The sequence below is a fragment of the Silene latifolia genome, chromosome 5, assembly GCF_048544455.1.
Source record: "Silene latifolia isolate original U9 population chromosome 5, ASM4854445v1, whole genome shotgun sequence".
Taxonomy (NCBI): Eukaryota; Viridiplantae; Streptophyta; class Magnoliopsida; order Caryophyllales; family Caryophyllaceae; genus Silene; species Silene latifolia.
Genome location: NC_133530.1, coordinates 39,703,710 through 39,712,146, shown reverse-complemented (window position 1 = coordinate 39,712,146; position 8,437 = coordinate 39,703,710).

Below are 8,437 nucleotides of genomic sequence, written 5' to 3'. Positions count from 1 at the left end.
ATATGGTACATGCGAATATTGCCTACTTGGCAAAATGACTCGTAATCCTTTTAGTAGTAAAGGGACACGAGCTAGTGAACTATTGGGACTCATACACACCGATGTATGTGGACCAATGAGCATCACCGCTCGTGGTAATTATGACTACTTTATAACCTTCACCGATGACTTGAGTAGATATGGGTATATCTATTTGATAAAGCACAAGAGTGAAGCGTTTGAGAAATTCAAAGAATTTCAAAACGAAGTAGAGAACCAATTGAACAAAAGGATTAAGGCACTACGAACCGATCGTGGTAGAGAGTATCTTAGCCTTGAATTCGATTCACACTTGAAAGATTGTGGTATTATATCACAACTTTCTCCACCCGGAACGCCACAACTCAATGGTGTTGCCGAAAGGAGAAATCGAACCCTACTTGATATGGTTCGATCCATGATGAGTCAAACCGAGTTACCGAACTCGTTTTGGGGATTTGCGATCCAAACTGCAATTCTATCTTTGAATAATAGTCCCACTAAAGCCACCGAAAAGACTCCATTTGAAATATGGAAAGGAAGAGTTCCTAATCTATCCTACATGAAAATCTGGGGATGTGATGCTTACGTCAAGGCAAAGTCCGACAATAAGCTTGCCCCAAGATCCGTAAAATGCATCTTTGTAGGTTACCCTTTGACCTCTCGAGGTTACTACTTCTACAAACCTCAAGAAAACAAAGTGTTTGTGTCTTCCGAGGCTGTCTTCTTAGAAAGCCAATTTATTTCTAAGAGACAGAGTGGGAGAAATTTTGAACTTGATGAAGTTCAAGAGCCACAAACCGAGATAGAGATGTAAGAAGATGTTCCTTCGTCGTCTAACACGGTTGTCTCTCCTCCACTAAGAAGAACGAGTCGTGTTATACGCCATCCCGATCGATATATGGGACTTATCGAAGAAGATGGAACGCTCGATGTGTTGCTTTTAGAAAGTGACGAACCCGCCACCTACAAGGCCGCAATCTCTAGTCCAAATTCCTCGTTATGGCTTGAAGCCATGAAGTCCGAAATGGATTCTATGCATGAAAACCAAGTTTGGGACTTGGTAGATTTGCCTAAAGGGGCAAGACCTCTTCAATGCAAATGGATATTCAAAGTCAAAAATGGCATAGAAGGACATGATGATGTCTACAAAGCTAGGCTAGTGGCAAAAGGATTTACCCAAGTCCAAGGTCTCCATTATGATGAGACCTTCGCACCCGTAGCCATGCTAAGATCCATACGGATTTTGTTAGCGATTGCCGCATTTCATGATTATGAGATATGGCAAATGGATGTCAAAACCACTTTTCTAAATGGGCATTTAGAAGAAGAGGTGTACTAAATGGGCATTTAGAAGAAGAGGTGTACATGATACAACTCGAAGGTTTTGTTGATTCTAAAAATCCTAACAAAGTGTGCAAACTTAAGAGATCCATTTATGGTCTTCAGCAAGTATCTAGAAGTTGGAATCATCGATTCAATCATGTTATAAAAGAAAATGGTTTCACTCGAAGTGTTGAGGAACCATGTTTATACATGAAATTTAGTGGGAGCAATGTTGTGTTCCTAATCTTGTATGTCGATGACATACTACTCATTGGAAATGATATTCCGATGTTGTCTTCTGTTAAGAAGTGGTTAGGTAACCACTTCCAAATGAAGGATTTAGGAGAAGCACAACGCATATTAGGTATCCGGATCCATAGAGATAGATCCAGGAGGATATTGGCACTAAGTCAAGAGTCTTATGTTGATAAGATTCTTCGACGGTTCAGCATGGACAAATCCAAAAGGGGATTGGTACCTATAGTAACCGGGACGATATTGAGCAAGACTCAATCTCCCTCCGAACCCCATGATGTTGAACGCATGAAGACGATCCCTTATGCTTCCGCTGTTGGATCAATCATGTATGCCATGATATGCAGACGTCCTGATGTCTCGTATGCCTTGAGCATGACGAGTAGACATCAAGGAAATCCAGGTGAGAGTCACTGGATAGCCGTCAAGAACATCCTTAAGTACTTGAGAAGAACTAAGGATTCTATCCTAGTGTTTGGAGGAGACACTGAGCTGCGTGTTAATGGATACACGGACTCAAGTTTTCAAACAGATAGAGATGACATGAAATCACAAGCTGGTTTCGTTTTCATGCTCAATGGTGGTGCGGTAAGCTGTAGAAGCTTCAAGGAAGCTGTAACCGTGGATTCTACAATGGAGGCTGAGTACATTGCAGCATCAGAAGCTGCTAAGGAAGCTATTTGGATCAGGCAATTCACGGAAGGTCTAAGAGTAGTACCTACCACCAATGATCCCATCACTCTCTATTGTGATAATAGTGGGACAATCTTCCAAGCTAAGGAGCCGAAGTCTAGTAATAGATCTAGACATGTACTTAGAAAATATCATGTAATAAGAGATTTTATTGAAAGAAAGGAAATTGCGATTTGTAAGGTTGGGACGGATGACAACATAGCCGATCCGCTCACTAAGCCTTTATCGCAGGCTAAACATGATGGACATATGGTGTCCATGGGACTTAAACGTGTACCAAGTCTATGTTAGATTTTTAAATGAAATAAAAGTGTTGTTTTTTTATTCATGTTCATAATCACATTTGTCTTTTATCTTTAATTTATACATTGTTACATCCAAACGGGTTGTAATGACAATTGAACCCCGTTAAAGTGAACACGGATTAACATAGTATTTGCCCATAGTCACTTGTATGAGGTGACGTCTCGAAGTGACTAGAGTGTGATGCGATTGATGGCAAGTTCAAGTGCCATAGAGTCATGTGAGATAACTAGTCGATCACATAGGCAGACTGTTAGGAACATTTTGTCCGGCCTAATGACCGCTTATAGAGTTCTGGCAAATTTATATAGCCTGGTCGTGGCGAGAGCTGCTATAGTATTCAAATGAGTCGATTCTTTTGACTAAAGACTATTCGCCTAAGATGACACAGTTTCAGATTAACTTTGATTTGTGTTACTACGACCTTCGTAAATGGGGTCAAATGGGCATATTTTGGGTTATGATGGCTGTGGCTAGTTGAAGGGAATGTGTGCGATAGGAATTGTCCACCCCTAGTCAGGGTTATAACAATATCTCAGGGCCACTCGAGGAGTAATGAACTGGAAATGCGTGGCCACACTCGGAATGTATCCATGGTGGATAAATCCGGTCAATCAGTTATTCTCCAGATCGAGGAAACCACTCTCGATATGATCACTTGCAAGTACGACCTGAAAGACACCTTGCATTGAGTGGGAGATAGTAATAGGACAAGAGAATTGGTGACGAACACTTGTCGAGGACAAGTGGGAGATTGTTGGAATATATGTCCTCCGACAATAATGCGATCACAACTGTTGATCATGATGATCACATGTTTAAGTCTCATTTTAAAGAATACAATTGGGAAGTATTTGTACTGTCAACTGGTCCACACATATCGGTAATGATTGGCTGACTAGAGTTTGACATTACTGTCGTGCGACGGTGGTGATCAGTTGATCCCCTAGGTCATACCTAAAGGATATTACTCTTAATTGATCATTTAATTAATCGTATAACGTTACGAGTTAATTAAATTACTTGAAAATTGACGGGCGATTTTGGAAGTAAAATTTACGTATCTCATTATAATCTGATTAAATAAGATACGGTCTAAGTGATCGAATTGTTTTATTACTTGGATGAAATTATTGTTTAAAGAAACAATTGAAATTGAATGAATTATTACAAATACAAGTTATTGTGATTTATAATTGGTAAAATATTTTGGTACAAGTAATTATGAATTACTAGGTCGATTTTTGTATATGACGTATTTTTATTAATACGTTGATTTTTAATATGTTAAAAATACATAACAAATTTATGTGACATGTGACATATGACAAATTGACATTTTGACAAAGATAAAATGGAATCCATTTTATCTCAATTTGGACAGAAAAATTGGGAGGAATTAACATATATATTATGTTGATTAAGTTAATGGAAAGCATAATGATGTTAGCCTAATACTAGCCATGCACACCTACACAATCTTGTAAAGAACACATTGTGCATGCATTGGCCACTACTCTCCCACCCTACCCGGTTTTGGACAAAAGAAGAGCCAAGGGTTTTCTCTTATTTTTCCAATATACACTACATGCAAAGGTGGTGTATTCATCAATTCATTCTAACATAACAATAATATTTTTAGAGAGATAAAAATATTCTCTTTCTCTTCCATCCTCCTCTTGATCGAAATCCAAGAGGACCAAATAATTTTTGGGTCATTTTTATTTAAGTTAATGTTATTCTAGTATCAATAATATTAATTTTATTAAGAGTATATCTTGGGTATCATTCCTTGGGAGGGATTCTACATTTGAGTCCTTTATTCTTCCATTAAGGAAAGCTCAAGAACAAGAGAGTAGGAGAACTCTCTTGTGCCCTATTGATCCGAAAATCATAATGTAAGATGAAGATTTATTCTTTAATTTGTTTATTGTTTGCATGCATAAGATCACTATTTAATTTTATGAGTAAATTAACAAAAACATATATGAATATGTTAGTATATAGATCTAGTTTTCTTTCATTTATAGCTTGGTATTCGGATCTTTGATTGAGGACTTTACTATTTAAGGAAACCCATGGTTGACACTAGTTGGATATGAGTATAGCTTTGTTGGAACTTTGACCTTGATCTTGTGGAAGTTGTTTGTGGATGTTTGAGGATTTGGAGTGGTGAAATCACACTTATAGTGGAGTACCTTGTTTCAGGGAATAGATTAGGATGAAGTAACATGAGTGTTTTGAGGAAATCCTTGGGAGTGTGTAGTCATAAGATTTGTTGTTAGGAAGTTTCGGGACCATTTGGATGATGTTGTTGTTTCAGATTGAGTACCTGGCATTTCTTTTGGCAAATGTGGTGGCCGATGCTTTGAGTAGGAAGACTAGTCACTCTTTGAGCACTATCCATGTGTTACCTGATGAACTTACCACGGAATTTCAAAAGCTAGAGATAAGCCTTGTTGGGAAGGGCTTTGACTATCTTAGTGCCTTGAGTGCAGAACCCGACTTTTACCGTGAGATCCGTACTTGCCTACCTGAGGATGCTACTTTCAAGTCCATTCAAGCAAAAATCCAACTTGGGCAAGCTAAGGATTGTGTGGTGGATAGTGATGGATACCTTCGTTACCAAGGTAGAATGTATGTTCCGAGAGTAGCCGAGTTGAGGAAGAAGATCCTTGATGAAGCTTACCTTTCTCTTTACTCTATTCATCCTGGTGGTGACAAGATGTATAAAGACTTGAGATTACCGTTTTGGTGGCCTAGGATGAAGATTGATGTCCTAGAGTATGTTAGCAAGTGTCTTACCTGTCAGAAAGTGAAGATTGAGCGCAGAACCTTAGGGGGGTTTGCTACAACCTTTGGATGTTCCCCTGTGGAAATGGGAGTCCATCTCCATGGACTTTGTGATGGCTTTACCTAAGACTGCTAGCGGAAAAGATGCGGTTTGGGTGGTTGTAGATCGATTGACCAAATGTACTAGGTTTATACCTATCAAGGAGACATGGAGATTAGATGTCCTAGCTGATGCCCGTCGTCGACCACTTGCCTTTGAGGTTGATGATCGAGTATTTCTTAAGGTGTCACCTATGAAAGGGGTGAAACGTTTTGGTGTGAAAGGAAAGCTGAGTCCCAAATACATTGGACCTTTCCGTGTGCTTGAGAAGATTGGTCCCGTTGCTTACCGTTTGGAGTTGCCCCCGAATTTGAGATAGGTTCATGATGTCTTCCATGTATCTCAGTTGAGGAAGTACATTAGTGATCCGAGCCATGTTATTCAAGAAGAAATCCCAGATTTGGAACCTAACTTGGCTTTAGAAGAAAGGCCGATCCGAATCCTCGAAAGAGCAAACAAGCAACTTAGAAACAAAGTTGTGCCCCTAGTTCGTATCCTTTGGCGTTGTGGAAATGTCGAAGAAGAAACTTGGGAGCCTGAATATTCTATGTTAGCTAAATATCCTGAACTTTTCTCGTGAGGAAATTCTCTCTCCTTTATCTAATTCTTGTGAGTTTTAGCTATCCTTTCGAGTGTTCCCCTCCTTCTCTTAAATACTCTCCGCGTTAGTAGTCCTTGCTTAGTTGTTTAAAAGTCGTAGTTAGAGTTTGGTCATAGCTAGTGGAGTTATTATCGTTTTTATAGAGTTTCGAACTAAAGATTTTTGAAAATGTTTTAATGTTTTCCACTGGTTTTAACGTCAATGAGTGGTAAAGCTTGTTATTGGAGACGTCCGATAATTGGTTTTCTCATTTGTTGGTGTAAAAATATATATTTTTATGTCTTTGATTTGGAATGTTGATGTTCTTGAACGGCCGACGAGGATGTTCCGTTCCATTGAAAAGACACTTATATTTCATACGTTCACATTTTGAAGATTTTGTTTACTTGATTTTAAAGAGATAGACCTACATATATACAATGGTCCTTCTTCTAAGTTTCGGGGACGAAACTTCTTGAAAGGAGGGATGATTGTAACACCCCGTAAATTTGAAGACCTTTATTATATTTTAAAAGTAATATTTTAATCTATTTTAATTTAATATTAATTTATTTGAAATAAAATTTATTTGATAAAATATAATGTTATTTTATTTTGAAGAAATGTAATTATTTTTGATAGTTTAGAAATGTTTAAAAGTGATTTAAACTATATTTAAACCTTTTCCTTTGATAAAATAGATTTCGGATAAAAGTCGTAAAATTGGGATTTTCCCATTTCTTACGGTCGTTGGATAAACGAGTTTGGATATTGGGCATATGAGTACTTAATCTTTTGGTAAAATCGTGTTTAAGAACTTTAATATTCTCGGAAATCGCGTTCGACTAATATTTCTAATTTCCGTCGAAACGAACCAAAACGTAAACAATTGAAACTCACCCAAACACCCTACCCCAAACCATGCACCCTCCATCCTCCATGGGTCTCCTCTTCATCTCTCATTTTCTCCATAATTCACTCTCTCTCTTCCTTTCATCAAACACCAAAAATCTATCAAAATAACTTCCTTACAATCCCTAAATCCTTCATAAATCTTTCATTTCTTCACCAAATCTCATAAAAATTATATATTTGGAATCCTCTCTTCGATCCTCATCTACTAGTAAGCTTTATTTTCATTTCCCTCAATTTTGTTTTAAGACTAATCTTTTAGGGTTTCGAATTTAAAGCTTAATAATTGTGTTTTTGTTGTTCTTATAGGTGAAGAATTGTTGGAGTAAGTGTCCACGACAATAATGCGATCACAATTGTCGATCATATTGATCACATATTTAAATCTCATACCAAGAATACGAAAGGGATGATACATAATATATATAGTCAACTGGTCCACACATATCGGTAATGATTGGCTGGCTAGAGTTTGACATTTCTGTCGTGCGACGGTGGTGATCGATTGATCCTCGAGGTCACACCTAAAGGACGATTCCCTTAATTGAAAAGGTTAATTAGTTGTATGCCGATACAGATTAATTAATTCCTTAAAATTGAACAAATTATTATCATAAGAGAGAAAATGACATCTTATTATAATGTGATTAAATGAGATTTTATTTAGTAATTTAAGAAGTTATATTATTAAAATTAATCGGTGTTTGCGAAACACGCGAGATGAGAATGATAAGTCAGTTATAATTACAAGATGTTGTGAATTATACTAACTAGTAATTAAATGACCATTTTATGAGAAAGTAATTTTAAATTACTAGTCAATTTGTTAAATATGATTTATTTAATTTGTAAATGATATTTAATTTATTAAATATGCATTTTAAATTAAAACATGACATAAGACATGTCACATGTCACATGACATACAATTGTACAATTGACAAAAATAAAATGGACTCCATATTACACACATAAACCGAAATTGGTGGGCATTGTGAGATGTTTTGTCTTTTTCCATTTGTCTTATTCATTTGTCCAATATGCTTGATAGTGACATGACTATGGACAATGGCTTACACATTTGTCTTGTGAAGACAAAAAGAAAAAAAAAATAATTATGGTCTATGGACTACATGAGGCCACCGGTTTTTGTGAGAAAATATAGAGAGATTTTTCTCATTTTTATTCATTCTAATTTATTTTATGAAAATACCTCTCTCTCTCTCTCTCTCTCTCTCTCTCTCTCTCTCTTGTTCTTCATAAAAGTCCTTTTATGAAACTAATTTTTTCATATCAATCACTAATAATACTAGTAGTAGTATATGAGTATTAGTAATCAATTTTAAGGTAAACCACATTACAAATATCTAGTACATATTAATTTGTGGGATTAAGGGATAGTCTTGGGTGCTACTTATTGGAGGGCTTCTATTTTGAAGTCATGAATGTTCATCCAT